Source organism: Rhagoletis pomonella, unplaced genomic scaffold (genome assembly GCF_013731165.1).
Source record: "Rhagoletis pomonella isolate Grant_MI unplaced genomic scaffold, Rhpom_1.0 Rhpom_scaffold_00012, whole genome shotgun sequence".
NCBI lineage: Eukaryota > Metazoa > Arthropoda > Insecta > Diptera > Tephritidae > Rhagoletis > Rhagoletis pomonella.
This window is the reverse complement of record NW_023458566.1, coordinates 20,855,919-20,876,486: the sequence shown is the minus strand read 5'-3', so window position 1 is coordinate 20,876,486 and position 20,568 is coordinate 20,855,919. Positions and strand designations below refer to the sequence as shown.

Genomic DNA, 20,568 nt, shown 5'->3' with positions numbered 1-20,568 from the left:
TTTATTTTTAATTTCATTTGTACTTAAATTTATGCACGTGTGTGTTTTAGCATTTTTTTTCGTTTTGCACATTCTTTTCGTATGTTCTTCTATTCTGCTCGTAGAGCATTGCTCGATCGAGTCGAAATTATTTCACTTTTTCGGTTCCCTTTGTTTTTTGTTGGTTTGTTTTTTTTTTTTTTGTTAACGATAGTCGAAGCGTTTGCAATTTTTTTTTTGTCCTTGAATACCTACCTACCTTTGGAAGCATTTACTGAAATTGGGCGTTTCGTTTGCTTTTAAATATACTACATGCCTAAAAATATCGCATTAAAAATGAAGTGATTTCACCATTTCGCTAAGCTAGTTTGTATTTATGTGTGCATTTCTGTGTACCTAGTCAACAAGAGACCAAGATTAGTCTTTGAACTTTTGGAAGTAGGCTATGGACTATTTACTAGAAGCTGGCACTAGAAACAAAACACAAGTAATTTATTTACGAAATGGGTATTTATATATATACCTAACATGGATGTTTCAGACACTTATTGAGGTGATTCACGCCGCCATATAATTTACGGCAGTTAAAAACGGTAAAATACTAATTTCTAGCCGTTATAAAATTTATGACATTATGGCCCTGTGACTACTTATGCATCCGCTTAATAAATTTTAGTTGCCGTCAAACTCTTTACCTTAGCGAAAGTGTCGAATTTTTCGAGAATTTTTCATTTTAGGGGAATATTCCCAATATTTTGAATTATAAAATAATCAGAGACGATCAGCGAGAGCTTTTACTCTGTAGTTATATAAAGCTTTAAAAATTATATTCTATAGCACGTGTTCGAAACTAATCTTGAGAAATTTAGGAAAAATGAGAATCTATACAAAGCGGATTAATGATAAAGTCACGACCGCGATAGAAGCTTTTTCAAGCTCACAATTGGTTTTATATGGAACCACTCTGAGTAAAACCTTACTTTGTTTGCCATTAAATTACACCGGTGATGAGCAAAGAGAGCTTTTACGCTTTGCGCTGCTACAAAAGATGTATGTATAGAAATATTGTAAACAGCTCTTCACGAGCTAGAGCTTTATGAGAATAGTCTATAGCGGTGGTGAACATTAGCTTGCCCGCGGGCAAAGCTCTCTAAAGCTTTTTGTACTAAATGTATAAAAATCTTGCAAGAGCTTTGCCCGTGGGCAGGCCCGTGCCCTCCACCGGCCTAAACAATGAATGCGAAGTTATTTGATTTTGATGTCATTAACGGCGAAGTAATAATTATTTTGGATATCTTTAAGCTGTGCTTTTAATAAATTTATGTATAAGCCAGTCGAGAATTCCATCAGTCACGGCCAAACTATATTTCATGAGAAAAGCTCTTTGTATACATATTTTCACAACGAAACAAATGGCTTGCTCTCTGCCCGTGTTTATTGGAGAGTAATTAATAAATAAAGTTGGTTGGCACTCTCTCTTTGCGCGAACATAGTGAACGTCAAAGCGATGTGGAGTATTCTAAGCTTTTTGCCTACATAAGTCATCATAGTTAAATATGACTGTAAATATAATTAAAATTTTATGAATTTATGGAAATTGGCGCAGTTTTTGGGAAGTTTTTAAATGTTCGAATTAATTTCAAGTTAAATTTTGTTCGTTATTTTTCTATAAAAATGGCGTTGATTTTTTGAAATGTTGCTGCGAAAGAAGTGAACACTTGTGTGAGTCACTATATAATTTGATCAATCAAAAACCCCACCGGATGTGGTTATAGTAGTAAAAACTATTGCAGAAGTATATTTATCACTACTTGAATGCCTGCCTACCCTCGGCAAACCGGAAGAAAACTTTATTTAAAATTCATTGAAGTGACTTTTTTTTAAAGAATTTTAAAATTTGTATAATGCTTTAAGTAACCTTCAGCAAAATCTTGTAAAAATAAAGTTTTGAAATGATGCAATCCAAGTCGATTTCCAGTCATAGAAATTTCACATTAACGTAAACTGCCTACACGCTTGAACGAGTATGTACGGTGGCGGGCAAACAAATAGGGACGCCACATTTTAGCAAGCTTTGGGAATTTTTTTTTTTGTTCATTTACTGTTTATTATTTTAGTTTACAAAAGTAAAGCTCACTATCTAACAAAAACCATGTAAGTAAAAATTTCCAACTTAACATAAGATTTATAAAAATTTGATTTGTTGGAAATCTTCGTTTTTTTAAACTTTTTTTGCTCAGTATTTTGGAAAAAATGCTAGGTATGCAGTTTTATAGTCCATTAAATTTCATTTTTAATGCAATTTTTTTTTTGCTGACGGTGTTGAGAATTTTTTTTCGGAACATACGAGTACTTTGTGTAGAAGAAGATGTGTGATACCGTCAGCAAAAAAATGCTAAATTGTAATTGGCTACAAAACTGCATACCAATTTTTTTTTTCAAAAAATTCTGATAAAAAAGTTTAAAGTTTTGATGAGACTTTAGCGAGTTTTCCTAATTTTTGTACAAAGTTTGAAATTCTGACTTACGTGGTTTTTGTTATATAACGGGCTATATCATAAAAAATTAATCAACATTAAATAAGCAATAGAAAAAGATCTAAAACTTGTTACAACATTGCGTCCCTATTCATTTTCCCGCCACTGTACCTACTAAATGTTCAGTTCTTGTTCAATACAATTGCGAATTCAAGAAGCCATTAGCAACATTTTTATGAAGCATGAAACATTCCGTTTAACAATAGTTCTCTGCATACTTACAGACATGGGTATTTTTTTGGGAGGGGTGTTCAAGGGTTATAAGGTCTCCGCAATACAAACAAAAAAAGAAACATTTTCATGAAAAAAATCTAGTCCACACTCAACTTTCCGTTGCTTTCGAGACTTTTACCCCAAAGAAAAAACAAAATTATAAAAAAAATACAGATTTGATAGTTTCTGCATCTTACAAAGTATCTCTCTCTCTCTATTAAAAGTTTTATTATAGCACAACGCAGATATATACATACATATATATGTATTTTTCCTTTAATTTCCGATATGCAAATTTGCACGCCGTTTGCATAGGTTACAGGTTAATGTAAACACTGTGCATAAGCTAAGCTAAGCTTCAAATGAACGCAATCGCATTTTCTTTACCGCGGATTTCCCTATTTGTAGAGTAAAGTGTTTACACGAGGGGTTAGCGAGGCAAATACATATCTACGCGTAAATAGTTCTGAATGCGTTATCAAGAATGGTTATAATGATGTAATATTTATATACATACAGTTGTCCACAAAATAAGAGGACCGCGATATTATTGACCAGTTTTGACTATTTTTCTTTTTTTTTAATTTAATGTTTATTATTATTATTTTTTTTTTATAAAAGTCTAGCAGGTTATAAAACAAACACTTTATAAATTCACATTTCAAACTTCGTACGAGGAGTATGAAAATTCTGCATAGTTTCACCAAAATTTCAAACTTTTTAATCAGAATCTTTAGAAAAATTTTGGTACGTAGTTTTAAATTAAATTTTAATATCATAAAGTGCAAGTTTCAAGTTGGTAAAAAGACAAATCAGTAATTACACTGTACGAAATTTTCAGATTTTTCTGGTGAATTGATGAAACCAAAATTTTCGGAAAGTCTACACTGTATATATAAAAGTACTTAATTTCTCAGTTTTCCCATGTTGGCGATTTTAAGCCAAGTTTTTATCAATTTGAAGCTTATGGTGGCAGAGCAGCATTTAAAACAATTAAAAGTAATTTAAATGCAAATGTTTATACCGTCAAAAGGCCTTTCTAGTGGTTTTGTGGTTCGAGGAATCTGAATTTGCAATTTATTTTTTCCAAAAACGGTCGCTGGGTGCGCTAAGATGCAAAAAACATGGAAGGAACATGTAGAAATAGACCAAACAGTGTTTCTCAACAATGTTCCTTCAAGTTTTTTTTGTTTGCACCAAAGCGCACCAAATCGCACCCAGCGGCCGTTTTTGGTGAAGTGGAATGGCAAAAATGAATTCGAATTGCTCGCACCCAAAAACACCCAGAAAGGCCTTTTGATGGTATAAATATTTGCATTTAAATTAATTTTAATTGTTTTAAAAGCTGCTCTGCGACCACAAACTGTACCCTGTCGTTATCCTGTTAGAGAGCGTCTGGTTGGCTCGCTTGCAACCCTTCTCAAGATTTTTTATGGCACTGGTTAAGAGTTTCAATTCTTAGGCCTCGAACACCGTGGGCCATTTACCCATTGGAATTGTACTTTTTGCAGCGAGGTCCTTAAGTACTTGCACCTGCTCTGCTCCCCTTTCTTGCGCCGTCTGTGTACCAATGTTCGTATTTGGGATCTGCCTTGTGGAATTAGGAATTCCGCATATTTCCCAAGAATGCTTGAGAGTAGAAATTGTAGCTCACTTGTGGCTGCTGTCATTGCGGAAAAAATCTGAAGGGGAGTATAGAAAAAATTATAATTACTTAAAATTGAAAACTGAAAAAATGCTGTTATGCTATTTTTAAATAGGCTGCAATTTTTAATAAATATTAATAGCAATACACTATTCGGATATTCGGTTCTTTTATTCAGGTATTAAAATATCCGGATAGCCAAAAAATTCGGATACAACTGCCAGCCCTAATATGTATATATATTAGGGTGGTCCTTAAATGTAGGAAGCAAATTTTTATATCAGATTTCCTAAGCCTCAACCCCTACGTCGATGCTACTATGGTCGAACATATCACATATACATTTTGGCACCCTAATGTATGCACCTACATATATTAGCACTTGTGTACGTATTTACATGAGAATTTAAATTTCTGTGCATTATCTTCATCGCGAACACGTGAAGGGGCTCAATTTTCAGTACTGAACTCATTTATTTGCGCTATACCTAAATATTTTGAGAGATAATTGACATCGTTTAATATGTTGGCGCGCTTTCTTGGAAATTGACATACATACATATGTATGTATGTATGTATACTCATTTACTTAATGCCAAACAAACGTTCTCAGAAAATTACTTTATTATTTATGGGGAAACAAATTCGACTTAGGTGGGGGGCGGGGGGAAGTGGGGGGTAAAATTAAATTTGAATGTCAGCATTGCAACAGTTGCAAGTATTTAATAGGTATTGATCAAACTACAATTAAGTAGATATGTATGTGTGTATATTAGGTTAAGTAAGATGAGGAAAAGTTGGAGAGGATACCGCCCGGTACATAGGCCAATATACATACGCCTGTTGTGATGTCATATGGAGGTAGAAATTTCTTTTTATTCTAAAAATAAGTGCACTTTATAGTCGCTATGAAATTTGCTAAAACTCTTTTGTATTTCTACCCTAGAGATCTTATGTACATATATTTTCTTCTTTTTCTTCTATGGTTTTGCCTCTACGACTGGTCTTATTAGACTGTGGTCCATAAGACCCCTTATTTATTGTAGAAAGCCATTTATTTTCTGGTTAAACTCAAGTACACTCATGTGCGTTTCCTTTTATAGGAAGATCAGGTAATCTAAGATGTTTCACAAAACGAAAGGCTGGTCCAGCGTAGTCTTTGTATGATTCTAAAGCTTTCAGGCTTGTCTTACTATTAGGCAAGATTAAGGCTTGTGCCCTTTCTGAAAGTCTTTGAATAAGATGCCGTGCTCTGATGCTTGCACTAGTCAAGAGTCGAAAAGTCTTTAGTCACATTTTAGGTGACAACTCGTCTTTCAATCCTATCGTTTGGTAGTCAGAAGGTCGCACTTAGAACCGTAAAGAGAACTAACTTGGCTAGGCTTAACTCTAAGCCGCAGTTTCCTGACCAGGTAACTTGTGAATTAAGAGAGCTTTCCATAAGGTTGCATATGGTCTGAGGAAACTTACACTTGCGGTTGGGAAAAATTATTTGGAAAAACACCTTTGAAAGTAGTCTGACATTGTTCTCTGAAAAACCAGTACAGCGCTAGACCGACCCAAATTGAATTACTACTGGCTACTACACATATTTAGGTACATACAAATACACCAGCCATTGATGCATTGCGTGCATTTGTTTGCTTTATCGCGTAAGTATATAAAAATGTTCCCTCTGCATTAGCACCACCCGCACTCTCAGTCAAGTACTTATTTATCTGCAAAGGTGTGCATGCACGTCAACAAATGTGTCTGTGTGTGTTTGTGTTTCATGTTTGCTTACACATTAGTATCTAAGTGTGCCTGGGAATCAGTTTTCATGTTTGCTATCACACTGCATTTTGCCCCACTGTTCGCCAATTGCAATAATGCACCGTTCCGTGCAGTCAGTGATTCGTTGTTGATTCATTGGCGTTGTTATCTTCCGGCGTCAGGCCGGCCGGACAGTAGCAATCAGTGCAATATCGCGATTTAACCTACATTGTATGCAAACACACACATGTGCATACATATTTACGTGTGTACGTACGTATATACACCCACGAGCCAAGTGATAAGTATGTACATACATACATACAAATTTACGTATGACTCTTGATTACCAGTTACCCATTTATGTATGTATAATAAAAAGGCGTCGAAATTGGATTGCTGCAGATTTGTCTTCCGTTGTTCCGCCTGTCTGTCTGTCAATTGGTGCGAAGTAGCTGGCACTTTGATTGCACTTGAAAGTGTGCACATATTTCATGACATAATTTCAACATTGGGATTTGGAATTTGGAGTCGATTTTATGCATGCTTTAAAATCGTAAGCCTACTAAGTGTTAATATTAGCTCAATAGAAAGCAAATTGCATTTTGAGTCTCTCGATCAAACAATTGAGTCATCAGAGCTAAAATTTATCGGCAATTAGCGGAAATAACCTGCAGCGGGATTAAACAATTTGGTGATATTCAATAGGGGCAGACATATCTACAATGTACAATGTATGTATGTATGTTTGTAATATGCAGGTGTTAAGCGCTTTAGATAATTACTGCATATAATTATAGCGCTCATTTGCTCTAAAAAAAAACAGCTTAACTCAATGAACATTTTTTTTAAACAACTAAATTAGCGTTGAGGGGAATGGCTGTGAAATGCACGTGACCTTGACGTGAAACGCGAAGTGCTGGTACTATTTAGCCAAGCACGCTGCTCATTTTTAGAACTGTTTTAATTGAAATTAGTAGAAAGGCACGTGGTTTGTAGCGGTGTACTTAAACAAAGTTATAACTGCAATTTAAATAAGGTTTAATAATAAGTCTAAATTAGATCGCGTTTTTTTTTAAGTATCAAAAACGCCCTATCTCAGTACATTTTCAATGTATGTATTTTCAGCTGAGTTAGGGCGTTTTGGAACCGAATTCTGAGATAGGGCGTTTTTCAATAAAATTCTTAAATATGGCGTCCTTGAAAAGTTTTCTGAGATAAGGCGCTTTCGCACTGGCTACCGAGATAGGTCGATCTTTCATTCAGGTGACGATATGTTATATGAAATTGAAAGCAGTGGCGTAGCTAGGGGGCCGCCGCTCTGGGCGCAATGGTTTGAGGGCGGCAAAACGATTTTCGTTCTTTATTAGAATATAAAAATGTTATTAAATTTTTTTTTCGTACAATATATACGTTAACAAAATGTCAAGTATTCAACTAAAATAAGAAAACAATATAAATTTAATCAGAACGGAACATCTTTTTTTAATTTTACACGAATTTTCAACGTTCTCACTGTATACTTGTTCAGTGCTTTTGAGAAATAAGTAGTCTTATCTTTATTCTCGTAGTATGTGAAGTATGTGGAGTATGTTTAGGAAGCAACTGGTGACTTCGGATGGTGGGGAGACGTTTCTATACGAATATGAATATTAATGAAATTTACCAACTAGCAAAATTTTATAAATAAAATAATTATCTTTCAACTTATTTTCGCAAAAATCCAGGCCAGGTGGGAACGAGGGCAAAGAAAATATTATAAGAAACCATATCACTAGACTTGCGAAAATGTTGACGAAAAACTTCTATGAGAGTGACATTTTTTTCCAAATTTTCTTTTTGATGCAGAAATGTTCCTAGTATATCTAAATGCTTTTCTGCATCAAAAATATAATTTGGAAATTTGGGAATCTCGCTTACATCTCTTTGGCGGTTAGGGCTCGAAAGTGTTATTTCTAAAATTGAATTACTTAACTGGTTCAAGTAAATATTTTATTTATGTACATATATGATTTTACTTAATTAAGCAATCGTAGAATTTCGTATAGATATCGAAAAGCCTTTTAATTAAAATTATGATTTAAAAAACATCACTAATGATTTTAACATTTATAACAGATACCACCCTGATAGCCCATTTCACTTGCAATTAAGTTGTATCGGCTATTCTACGACAACAAAGACACAGTTCCTCTATAATTTCATATTCACCTTCCTTACATACATCTATACTTATGTACATGCAAAAATGTGCCTATTTAGATATGTTTACATACTATTTATATGTACTTATGAGTATAATTGTGGACGCGAGCGCCTTTTGTTTATTTAGCTGAAATGTGCACTTCGTTGATTTAATTTGTTTTTTTTTCTTAAGCAATTTTAATGAGAAACATGTTTTCGTTTTATTTCTTTGTAAAATGAGTAGTCAGTGCGATCTTTTTACTACGCCGTATATAGTTTAGATCTCCATTTTCTTCTTTACATCCACTTTAAAGAATTTTTAGGGTGTAAATCAGTCTGGTGTAAATAATCATTTGTACGGCGACATTTTGGGCGGTTAAGTCACTGTGCTACTTGCTGAAGCTTATTTTATTCTATTTCATTGATGTTCAGGAAGGGGTACCGCCAAAGGAAGTAAAATTTAAATTTAAATTCGTTAAATAAAATAAAAATAAATATTTTAGAAAAAACGCTGCCGCCCTAAAAAGTTTAAAAATAAAATTTTACAAAACTGATTTTGTTTTTCTCATAACTATTGAATGACATCAAAATGGATCACATAGGAATATGGACGTATTTTACCTGTCTAGAAACGACTAGCGGACTCGACCAAAATCGCTTAGGCGGTTGCCAGGGGTCAAGGAGTACTCCAAAATTTACCGAAATTCATATAAAAAATGTGGTAAAATTAACATTGCGATGTCCTATTCAGGGCAGAACCAAATGCTCCAGCTCTACATTCATTACATCAGAGTAGCACAAAACTACTACAAGGGATTACTTCATGTACCCTACCCGATCAACAATGTGGAGTAATTACGATCGTTAAAACACGAGCAATGATCGGGTAACGATAAGCTGGTGTAGAGAAACGAGTTGGTGCGCTACTGCATAACAGAACAGCAGATTGTAATTCAACTCAAATATGGCACACATTTTTACTTTTTCAAGTAAAATGAAAATTGATTTATTTTTTTTTTTACAACCTGCAATGCATTTTAAATGAGTGTGAAAGTAGTTTTACGTGTGAATACAACTAACGTATGATTAAATAATGCAGCTGTATTGGAAAAGTACTAAATTGAAATATCAGAAATTCTATTTTATTTTATTTATTTTATTTTTTTCTGAAGAGCGAGACAATTTCCCTGCCAGCATTTTTTATGCCGGAAGTCACCAATTCTAAAAATTTCGTGTGAAAATCATCGCCATTGTTAACGTTATTTTTTCAAATTCCTATCCGCTTTCGTGTTGAATTGTTCCAGCAAGATGTCACGTATTTATATGATATACAAAAGCGCTATTGCAAGTCGGGAAGTAATTAAATCGATAAGACTGAAAGTAATTTTTGCGACAAAGTCAGACGTGTTAAAGAAGAGGCTTCACAAAATTAAATATTTGTTAAAACCTAATGAAAATTTCGGGATTATTTCAAGCTTGCAGTTATAGTCGCAGATTTACTTTTGCCCTATTCATTATCCTGCATTTGGCTTAGATAGAAAAGCTCAACGGAGCGCCCATATTCCACGGTATTCAGCTAAACATTTTAAAAGCTGAACCAAAGATCTATAGTCATAAGAAGTATCGTAGATACATACAGGTGAAGGTGAATTATTTTCTCCCTTCCTTCCTGTATCTTTTTTTCTGAAAATATACATACTTACTTAACTAAATATGAGCTGGTTACTCCACTACTAAAGTATGCTCGTAATATCTCTCAACACGGTAGTTATTGCGTATAATCTGACGACTGTGCTCTCGCTGTACACAGCACGAGCACATATGTTTTTGTACATGCATTCACTTCTACTATATACATATTGTATATACTTACATACATACATACATATGTATTTACATAAGTAAGCATGTGAATGCCATGGTCACGGTTGCTCATACGCCTCGTTGAGCGCGTTTGTCGCCAGCTTCGTTTATTTTGATCGCATCTTTCGTATATTTTTGGTTTATGTATTTGATAGAATATTGTAAATGGAAGAGAAATACATACATTTGTATATATGTATATTAGACTGCATCACCAAAAAAAAAAAGTTGCGATTTTTCCGGCGCGATTACAAAATTTACTATATTCTAAGACCTCCACCAAAATATTTCGGAAAAATATTAAGATTTACGTGAGCTGGACCGGTTTGAAAATATCTCTACAAATGGAGTTTTTTATGAATAAAAATAGCTGCTTAAAGAATTTTTTTTGAAAAAATCCCCTCAGATGACAACACAGTTTAAGGTTAAGAAATTTACATGAAAATATTAAAAATTTTTGTTTCAACGAAATCATAATAATGCGATTTTTGATGCTGTTTTTTTAATTTTTTTCAAAGATTTGTTAACTTTACTGCCATAGACTTATGAGGTATCAGTGCAAAGGTGTTTTCTCACCCTTTTTTAGTTATTTGCAAAAAAAAACTCATTCACGTCCCGATTTTTTTCTTTATCAAATACCAATCCATCTTAATTCAACATGGAATAACACTCGTTTATCTTACCTTCCACTTTCATACTTTGAATGAGCTTATTTTCGAAGAAATAAAAAGGGTGAGAAAATATCTTACCAGTGATACCTCATAAGTCTTAATTGGTAAAGTTTTGGCTGAGTTATTTAAGTTTTTCTCAAACTTGTATTTGAAAAAAGTTCAAAAACAGCATCAAAAATTTTATTGTTACGATTTCGTAAATTTTTTTTAAATATTTTTATGCGAATTTTTTAAGCTTAAACTGTTTTGTCATCTGAGGTAATTTTTTTCACAAAATGCTTAAAAAAACTGTTTTTATTAATAAAAAACTAAATTTGTGCAGCTATTTTCCAATCGGTCCAGCTCACGTAAATCTTAATATTTTTCCGAGTTATTTTGGTGGAAGTCTTAAAATATAATAGATTTTATAATTCCAGTGGAAAAACAGTACCGGTATTTTTTTTTGTATGGGGGGTGATGCAGTCTAATATACACACGTACATATGTACATATAAATGTAAAATGTGCGCATCTGTGTATTGTTTATGGTATGCGACAATATTTACAAACAAAAGAAAACTGCTTTGTACTGCTATCGACGAACATTTATTACATTCAAGCGATCATTTTTTTTAGTTTTTGGTTTTTGGTGTTAGTGCAACTTAGTGCTTTAACTTGCTTTGTTTTATGTACTAAAGTAACAGTTAAATAGAAAAAAATCTGTATTTATTTATTTACTAATCAACAAACAAGATGCTAATAGACTAAATGATAAATATACACATACATACATACATACATTCATAAGATAACAAAGAATAAGGGAAACCCTTATGAAAAGTGCCTTATGCCAATAAATTCTTAAAAGTAAACTTAAAATAAGAAAAAACAAAGTCTCAGGGATAGAGCCCTCCTAAAAAGAGCATTTATCCCAAAATCCAATTCATTACAACGAAGAAAGGAATTTTCATAAGGAAGTGCGGACACTTAATAGGGTCTCAATTATATCAAGGACAAATCACATCAACAACACAGACCAAAGTCTTTAAACTCAGTAACTGATTTTAGCGCCACATTTTTAAAACAGTAAGACGTACTTAGCAGCTTGGATGTAAATATGTACATAGATATCTCTCCTAAAAAAATGCCAAATAATTTGTGGGCTAGCAGCATTTGGAAAATCCAAAAAAAAAACGCTGCAGCAAAACGTCGCCGCATTAATATATTTTATTTATATTTAAAATTTCAATCCCTCGTCTGCTTCATTGTTGTTGTCGTGACTGGCTGCCGCTTTTGCCATTTGGCCAAAAATGAAAAAAAAAACAAATACAAAAATTTGTTTGACGCTTTTCGCTGTACGCTCTGACGCATTTCCTCGCCTTTCTGCTGGCAGCTAAGTGAGCATTAACGTCACATGACAAGTGATCTGCTGTGATTTCCATTGCAGCAACAATGAGTGGCGGCAACCTGCTGGCGACACTCGGCATGCATGCCACTTGTATGTATGTATGTACATATAGTATATGGATGGAAGATCCCATAACCGCTCACTGCCATTTCAATTTACAATGTAAATTCACATCGAAATGGTTTATAGTTTATGTAAATTGAATTAAGTATTTTATCCGAAATTCAACAGCACAAAAATCTGCTGGCCGCCGCTGATCACAATTTGACCGCAGCCCCCATACCCACGGCCAGAGCACGAGATGCAGTAGGCAACAATGCTGCTGCACATTCGCTGATCACTCGTTTGTTTAATTCAATTTTATTTTGTTTTCTTTCGCTTAAAAAGTTTCTCAATTTTAATACTCTCAGTTAATCGACTGAGTTTAGTTGACAAGTTTTCATACAATAAATTTGTTTGCGCGCCTTGCCGAAGGTGGGGAGACTGGTATGTATGTACATAAGTACTATACACTCTAAAAAATATGTTTAAAAATGCGACTACAAATCGAGTATATTTTTGTTTATTTTTAAATTTTTTTGGTAAATTTACACGATGAATATGTATTTTTCTCGTTTACATATTTTCGGGTGTAAAAATCCTTTTTGGTAGTAGCTTTACTCAATTCTACGGGTGAAATCAAACAGCAGATGTGTATTTTGTAGCTTGTAAACACTTTCGTAGTAAATTTACGCACACCACAGCAGCTATATTACACTCTAAAAAGTCCGAAATTTCAACAAACTATTCGTTTAATAATCGAGCATGTAATTTCGCGAATAATAAGGTAGGAAATCAGTAACCTACCTTTTAGGTAGGAAATCTACACAATTTTTTTTTAGAGTGTAGTTGGCGTATTTTATGTGTTTTATATTGCATGTTAAGTGACATATTTATTAGATGGTTTGTAAAGCGGGGGGGATGCATTGAGAAGACTGGTCTTCGTGCGAATGGTCGGCTCTACTTATGTATGGTACATATAAACAAAAATTTATGGCTTGCAGCATTTTCATCGTGGAACATTAGTAAAATTGAGTAAGTTTGCTAAAAGTCACAAGTGCGCCCAATATTCAGAGAGGCATTATGAAAATATTTATTACCGAGCCATAGAATCGTAGAATCGTATTTGAAATAAAGATGATATTATCAAAAGATATCGATAACAAGTTGTATAGGTTTCGATAAAAATATCTTTAAGTTTCCATTGAAATTCTGAAGGTCAGCGACTACAAAGGGCGACTGACTTGCATAGCGATAGCGATAAGTCCATCGATAATCATAAAAAATCGATTTTTTATTCGATTACTCTTTCTAAGTTAAAAATGCTTTAAACTTCGCCTCTTTCGGCGTTTTTTCGACACACATATTTCAGTTTCTTGAGCTCCCTGTTTCTATCGCTTCGTTTTTTTTGTTGTATTGAAACAAAAAATGCTGCCTGAAGTGATATCGATATCGATAATTTTATGTTTTGACAACAACATCGATAAATGATATAGTTATCGATAATTAAAAAATATCGATAACATTAGAAATGATGATAAAAACCAAAAACGATAAGAATAGGTAGAATAGAATAGAGTACCGATTTTTGCAAGGATTGTGCTCGTGTGTGTTACACAAGATTATTCCCATTCAAATTTTTGGTGGAGAAAAATCTTTCTTCTTTTCAGTCTCCCGCTACACTTTTTTATTCACAACATGCTTTAACGCTACGTTTACTTTTCGTGATTTTAAATTCTATGCGATTTTTTCGAATCACCGAGTCGTATCCACCCGATTTGTTACTTATCGTTCAGCTATTGTTTTTTCGCGCTATTGTCTGCGCCTATAAAAACGGCAATTAGTTGTACCAATTTGGTGCGCACACGTTTACCACAGCTCATTTGGGAATTTGTCTACAAGTCTATGTACAACGACATTTATGTACCTACATACATAGTATTTATCTGAATTGAATGGCATGCAAAGTGGCAGCATATTGCTCTGTTTTGATCGCTGTGATCGCCATTCCCATTTCCCATTTAGCACGCCCGCGCAGTTGACGATTTGTCCGCTATTCAGCGCGACAATTTGACTGTCAGTGGGACGTCATGTCATTCGGCGATTGGATGCTCAGTGAAATGTGCAAATTTTGTCGACGACGAAATTGCTGCTCGCGCTCACTCATCTGCGCCATTCCATTCGCGCTGAAACAGTCGAGGTCAGATTTTCCGGAAAGACGGTACTTGCACTGGTGGCGCTGCGACCACGAAAACACAAAAAAAATTAAAAAAGAAAAGAAAAAACCCGAACAACGACAACGACGACAGTGTCCGCGTTATTCTCTGTTTAAATTAAGTGCATAAATGTAGTAATTTGTAAATTTATAACTCGCGAACGAAAAATTATATTAGAATTTTTGAAAAATTTGTTGTCAAATTCAGTGTTCAGTCGTTTTGTCGTCCGCTTGATGCTCGCAATCACTTGCAGACACTGGACCCGCGTTCTGTGTAGCTGAACGATTTTTTGGTATTCTCGTCTGAATTCCGCGTTCGAGCGCGTTTATGTCGCACAGTTTTTCGCGTCTAGCTCCGGTGCCCAGCGTAAGCGTTCAAACTGAGCTCGTCAAAGCCACCGAGTTTGCGTCACGCGCAACACGAGCTGCAGACGTTTACGACAAGCAGCAGTGGCGATGGCGGTGGCGGCGGCGATGGTGGCGCCAACAGCAGCGGCTACGACAACGGCCACAGCTCAGCGTACGCGTTGCGAAGGCATAGCGGCACGCGTGGCTCGATTGTGGGCGGTGGGGTGCGCGACGGCGGCACGGCGAAGGCTAGGATACGTGAAACGCGGCTGTCGCCAGCAACGCTCAACAGGCGTGAGCTGAAGATGGCCATGCGCAATGGCGCTGCAGCTGGTGTTGGCGTAGCTGGAGTGGGTGGCTTAGGTGGACCACCACCAGCGCCATCGACGGGCATGGGAACGGCGAACTTGTTGCGAGTGAGTTGTTGTAGTGAGGCAGTGACTTAGTGATTGAGAGGTGAAAAGCGAAAATGGAATCTTTTTGTGAGCAAAGTGTTAAGCGTTTTTAATTGGAGTGGTGTTTATGTTTTGATTGTGCATTGTACGTCACAAGGAATGTCAAACTGTGTGCATCAATAGGCTGCAATACCACTTTGCGACTATTTTGAGACATTCGAGGAGTGTGGCTACACTTAATTTAAATTCACATTTTGTTTTTCAAGAACCAAGCTCATATTTGGGCCTATAGGCACCGGTGTGACACTGGAAAGTGCTAGTTACTACCAGGAGGGTTATAGTCCTTGGCTTTTGTGGTTAAAAAAAATATACAAAGGATGCACTTAAATCCGCAAAGGAAAGTGTTGTCGCTGGCGTTTTGTTCTGGTTTTCTCTGGCGGGAAACTTTGTTTGAGTTTTAATAGCACCAACTGATATTCATACTTATTTTCACAAAACAAACTCGAATGTGTTTTGGATCCACTCTGACCGCGATGTCCTTTTATGAAAGGATTAAGCTCAACAAACTTCAAGTAATTACAAATACGAAAACTTCAGAGAAGAAAGTATAAAATGGCATCATCAGTCGCATATTACCGGGGCTTTAAATTAATTTATTGTTGATCCGTTTCCCGTTTTCTGGAAAACATTTGAAATTATTTGTTTTGCAATGAACCAATTTTTTTTCATTATCTAAATCCGCATAAAAACAAACCGTGCAAGTTATTTTTGAGTTTCATGCGGAAGTCATTATTAGAGTATATCGATGGCTGAGTGGAAGATCGCCCTATAGCGGCAGCCAGTTCGAAAACGCCCTATCTCGGAAAAGTTTCCAACAACGCGCAACTTCGGAATTTTATTGAAGAACGCCCTATCTCAGAATTCGGTTCAAAAACACCCTATCTCAAACGAAAATACATTGAATATGTGCTTTGATAGGGCATTTTTGAATTGGCAGCTGAGTTAGGGCGTTCTTCAACAAAATTCTGACATATGGTGTTTTCCAATAAAATTCTGAAATAGGGCGTTGTTGAAAAAATTTCTGAGATAAAGTTTTTTCGAACTGGCTGCCGAGATAGGATGTACATACCCATGATGGGCAATCAAAATGTAATGATAAGCGGGTATTTGTAATGCCTAACCACACTAATGCAACGGTATTCACTTGCATACTAGGGTTACTAAGCGAATCCTTAGTAGTCGCAACACCAATGACATTGAACTCGATATGAGGTCGTAAAATTGAACATTTTCGAGCATTAAGAAGGTTTTACAGTACGAGCGATATATAACCAAGGTACCAATGCCTGAACAGAAATACGTGTCGACATAGAGGAAACAAAACACACTTTGCTCCTAAATATCATACAGCTCCGAAAGTGGGCCGAGGAGTTAAAGTGAGTTAGAACACTGAATGAAGAAGAACATTGTACCGGGCCTTCTTCACCGTCCTATCCCGAGCGACTTCTATCTCCTTCCTCGCTTCAAGGAATTGCTCAGAGGCAGGAAATTCGACGACGATAGCTGCCGTAAAAGCATTTTTCGAGGATCAAGAGAAATAATTTTTTGTTTTTTTTTAAGACATAAAAGCTCTAGAGAAGCGATGGACTAAATGTATCGGCGTCGTTGAAAAATAAATTTAATTTAAAGGAATAATTATTGCATAATAAATATACATACTTACTGATTATCATTACTTTTTGATTGGCCCTCGTACATACGTGGATATATGTATTTAATAGACGTGTGCATACATACATATGTGTTTGTACAATGGCGGTCAAAAATGGATGAATCGTGTTTCGTTTTTAATATTTGCAATGTTTTTCAAGCTAAAGTTTTGTTGATATTTTTTTAATAAAACATGAACCATGTTAAGAAAAACCATATAAATCACACTTTCAAACTTTATACAGAATTAAGAAAAATTTTACAAATTTTTATCTAAATTTCGTGCTTTTTAACCTGGAATTTATAACTTATTTGAGGATGCAGTTAACAGGCTTATACAATTTTAATAACATAAATCCAAGTTTTGAGCAGCTAAAAAATCGCATTGATTTTTAATATTTTCTTTTTTTGCTGGTGGCTTTTGCGGATTTTTTCACATAAATTGCGAAATTTATAAAACCTGGCGTTGAATTTTTTTTACATTTTTTCGCAAACGGTCTCGCGCATATTCTTCCACAAAATTTTAATGTTTATATGGAAAAAAGTGCAAAACGCCATCAACAAAAAAAAAAAATATTAAAAATCAATGCGATTTTTTAGCCGCTCAAAACTTGCACTTTTTTACAAAAATTTTATAAGCCTGTTAACAGCATACTCAAAAAAATTGTACAAATTCTGGTTAAAAAGCATGAAATTTAGATAAAAATTTGTGGAATTTTTCTAAATTCTGTATAAGGTTTGAAAGTGTGATTTGTATGGTTTTTGTTAAAGCATGCAACATATTTTTATGAAAGAATATAAAAAAAAAATTTTAGCTTGAAAAACATTGCAAATTTAATAAACCAAACACCGTTCATCCATATGTATGTAATAAGTACATATGTCAATAACTGTGAATTTCTAATTAAATACTAGATGCTCATTTAGTTTCATTGATCACTCAAGCGTGCGCTGCTGCTACTTATTTGAGTCTCGTGAAGTGAATTTATGTATTTTATTGCACTATTTTGATTTTCAATTTCCGTGATGCGCTCGTGAATTCTATTTTCATTCCTAGCATTTCACATTTAGAATAAAATGTTTTTGTTTTTTTTTGTATGTATGTACATACACATATGTATGTATGTATTTTCTAATGCTTTGTAAGCGCTGCCAAATAGTGTACTACATGCCAACAAATATAAGCATTTATTTATTTACATACATACATACAATGTATATATATGTAGTGAATGAACTTGGTTTAAAAAAAAGTTTGCTGCATTAAATTGTAGTAATAAGTAGATAAATAATGTACATAAAGAGTCTGTAAAATTTTGATCGTTTTTTTTTTTTATTATTCTTAAAATTCTTGTTCGTTTTTGTTCCAAAAGATTTCTGAAATTCTGATCGCCAAATTTTTTGAAACAGTTATTTATGAGGATGCATTAAATTTAAATAAATTGCCACAGCTGCTCAGTTCAATTTACTAATAAACATACATACATACACATAAAAAAATGGCTCACATAATTTGGCAGCTTTTTTTGTTGGACTCTGGTCCAGGGAAGATTTATTAATAATATTTGGCAAGTATTGAGCTTTCTGCGCAGCAAAGAAATATTAATTTTTGTTTTGCCTTTTCTACTTTGTTTTTCTTTTTATACACATACACAAGTACATATGTGAGTATGTACATATATTTATGTGCATGTATAGCCGAGTGAGTCTATGAACCTGTGCGTGACGTCACACCTGTGAACTCATTGTTCTCTTATTTACTTGGTGTTTTCATCATAGCGGTCAGCTGAGTTCGACGCATTAAATTGATGTTGGTTTTCTGCATAAAATCAGTGAGGGTTTTGTTTACACTTACCCCATATTATTTTTTAATTTTTTTGTGTTTTTCTCCAACTTTGTTTTTGCTATGCTATTTCTGAATTCTATTTCATCGCCTGCCGCATGTGGGCGGCTGGCTGGTGTAGCTGGTATGCGGTTGACCGCCGTAAAATTTCCATTTCCATTTTCGCCACCTCAGTTTGTTGAAATTCGCGTGAATTGATTGAAAATAATCGACACATATTTTTCATAAACAATCATGTTTTGTTTTTTTTTTTAAATAGATAAATGTGAAATATACATACATAATTGTTTTTCAACGGCTTTGTACGCCTTATAGTTAGTAAGTTTGTATGTATGTACATGTGTATGTACGTATGCAGTATGTCAATATGTTTCCTAAGTACATAGCGTCTTTTTGGTACGTATACGCACTGTCTGCCAGCATATGTGTGCTCACAAGGCTTGCGAAATACTTAAGTGAATGAGTGAGTTTTTTTTTGTTTTACTAAACTGAGTGTTCTCTTTGCGATCTGCACTCGAAAACTTAGAGAATAAAGGTTTTGCGCTAAATTGTTGCGAATTTGTGGTTATATAAAATGGTGAATATTTTTATGTCTAAGTTTTAAATGAACAAGAATTTAAACCTACTTTTTAAATTATTCGAAACTTATGTCCAGACTCAGCTTGAATATAAATTTTTGTTTACTTTCAAAATTACCATGAATTGATGTCCAGTAAATAGATGACCAAAAGTTCATGTCCGGTTTTTACATGACCAACAATTTACTGCACTTATTAAATGAACATAAATTTATGTTCAGTTTCTAAATTAGCAAAAGTTTTTTCCTAGTTTTGCATAAATTAATGTCTGTCCAGGCTTTAAATAACAAAAACAAATTCTGTGCTGACCTTTGTATTTATGTGCAGTTTTTACATCAACAAAAATTTCCGTCTAGTTTTCAAAATACTAATGTTCTGCGTCCACTTCTTAAATGACCATAAATTTATGTCCAAGTTTTAAATGACCATAAATTTGTGCTCAGTTTTAAAATGACTTTAAGTTTATAATCAGCCTTGAATGACCATAAATTTATGGCCAGTTTTAAAATGACCATAAATTTATGGCCAGTTTTAAAATTACTATTACCTTATGACCAAAAGCTGTACGTTATATTTTTAATTTAACATAAATGTAGATCCATTTCTTAATTGGCCATAAATTTATGTCCAGTGTCTAAATTACACAATTTTAAGTCAGCTCTAAAAGTAGTAAATTTTAAACCATTTTTTAAGTGACTTAAAATTTGCGAGCAGCTCTCAACTGACCAATTTATTGTTGTCTAGTTTTTAATTTACCATAAATTTTTTTTTCTATATTTACCTTCAATTGTTTAGGTATGGTCTCGAGTTTGAGGAAATTCTATGTCTGACAGCTACTGTCTCTTGTGATGAGTGCATTGAGTAAGGTCCGGTATTTGTTTTCAGTTCAAGTTCGAACTTGAGTGGGCATTTGCAATAAGCAGTTATGAATTTGACTAGACTATTTGCTACTTGAAGTTCTTCAATTAAAGCCAATATACTATGCACATATTTATGTATGGACATATTTTGTTTACAAACTCGTTAAGAGCGATTATCTGAAACACTCATCGAGAGTTAGATACCTATACTTAAATAAAATACCAGTAATTGTAAAATAAATGCATGTAAACAATTTCTAAAATAAATTCCAAAATCATAAAGTATCATAAAAAACTAAAATTTTCTTCTTTGGGAAAACTAATCCACACGCAGCTCATAAATATGTAT

The 20,568-nt window shown here is 34.2% G+C and overlaps 1 protein-coding gene across 3 annotated transcripts in view; it reads left to right on the top strand.

Moving 5' to 3' along the window:
- The window catches only part of LOC118748054 (proton-coupled amino acid transporter-like protein CG1139), a 67,565-nt gene that overhangs the window by 39,397 nt on the left and 7,600 nt on the right, over positions 1-20,568 (top strand). The window lies entirely within an intron of this gene.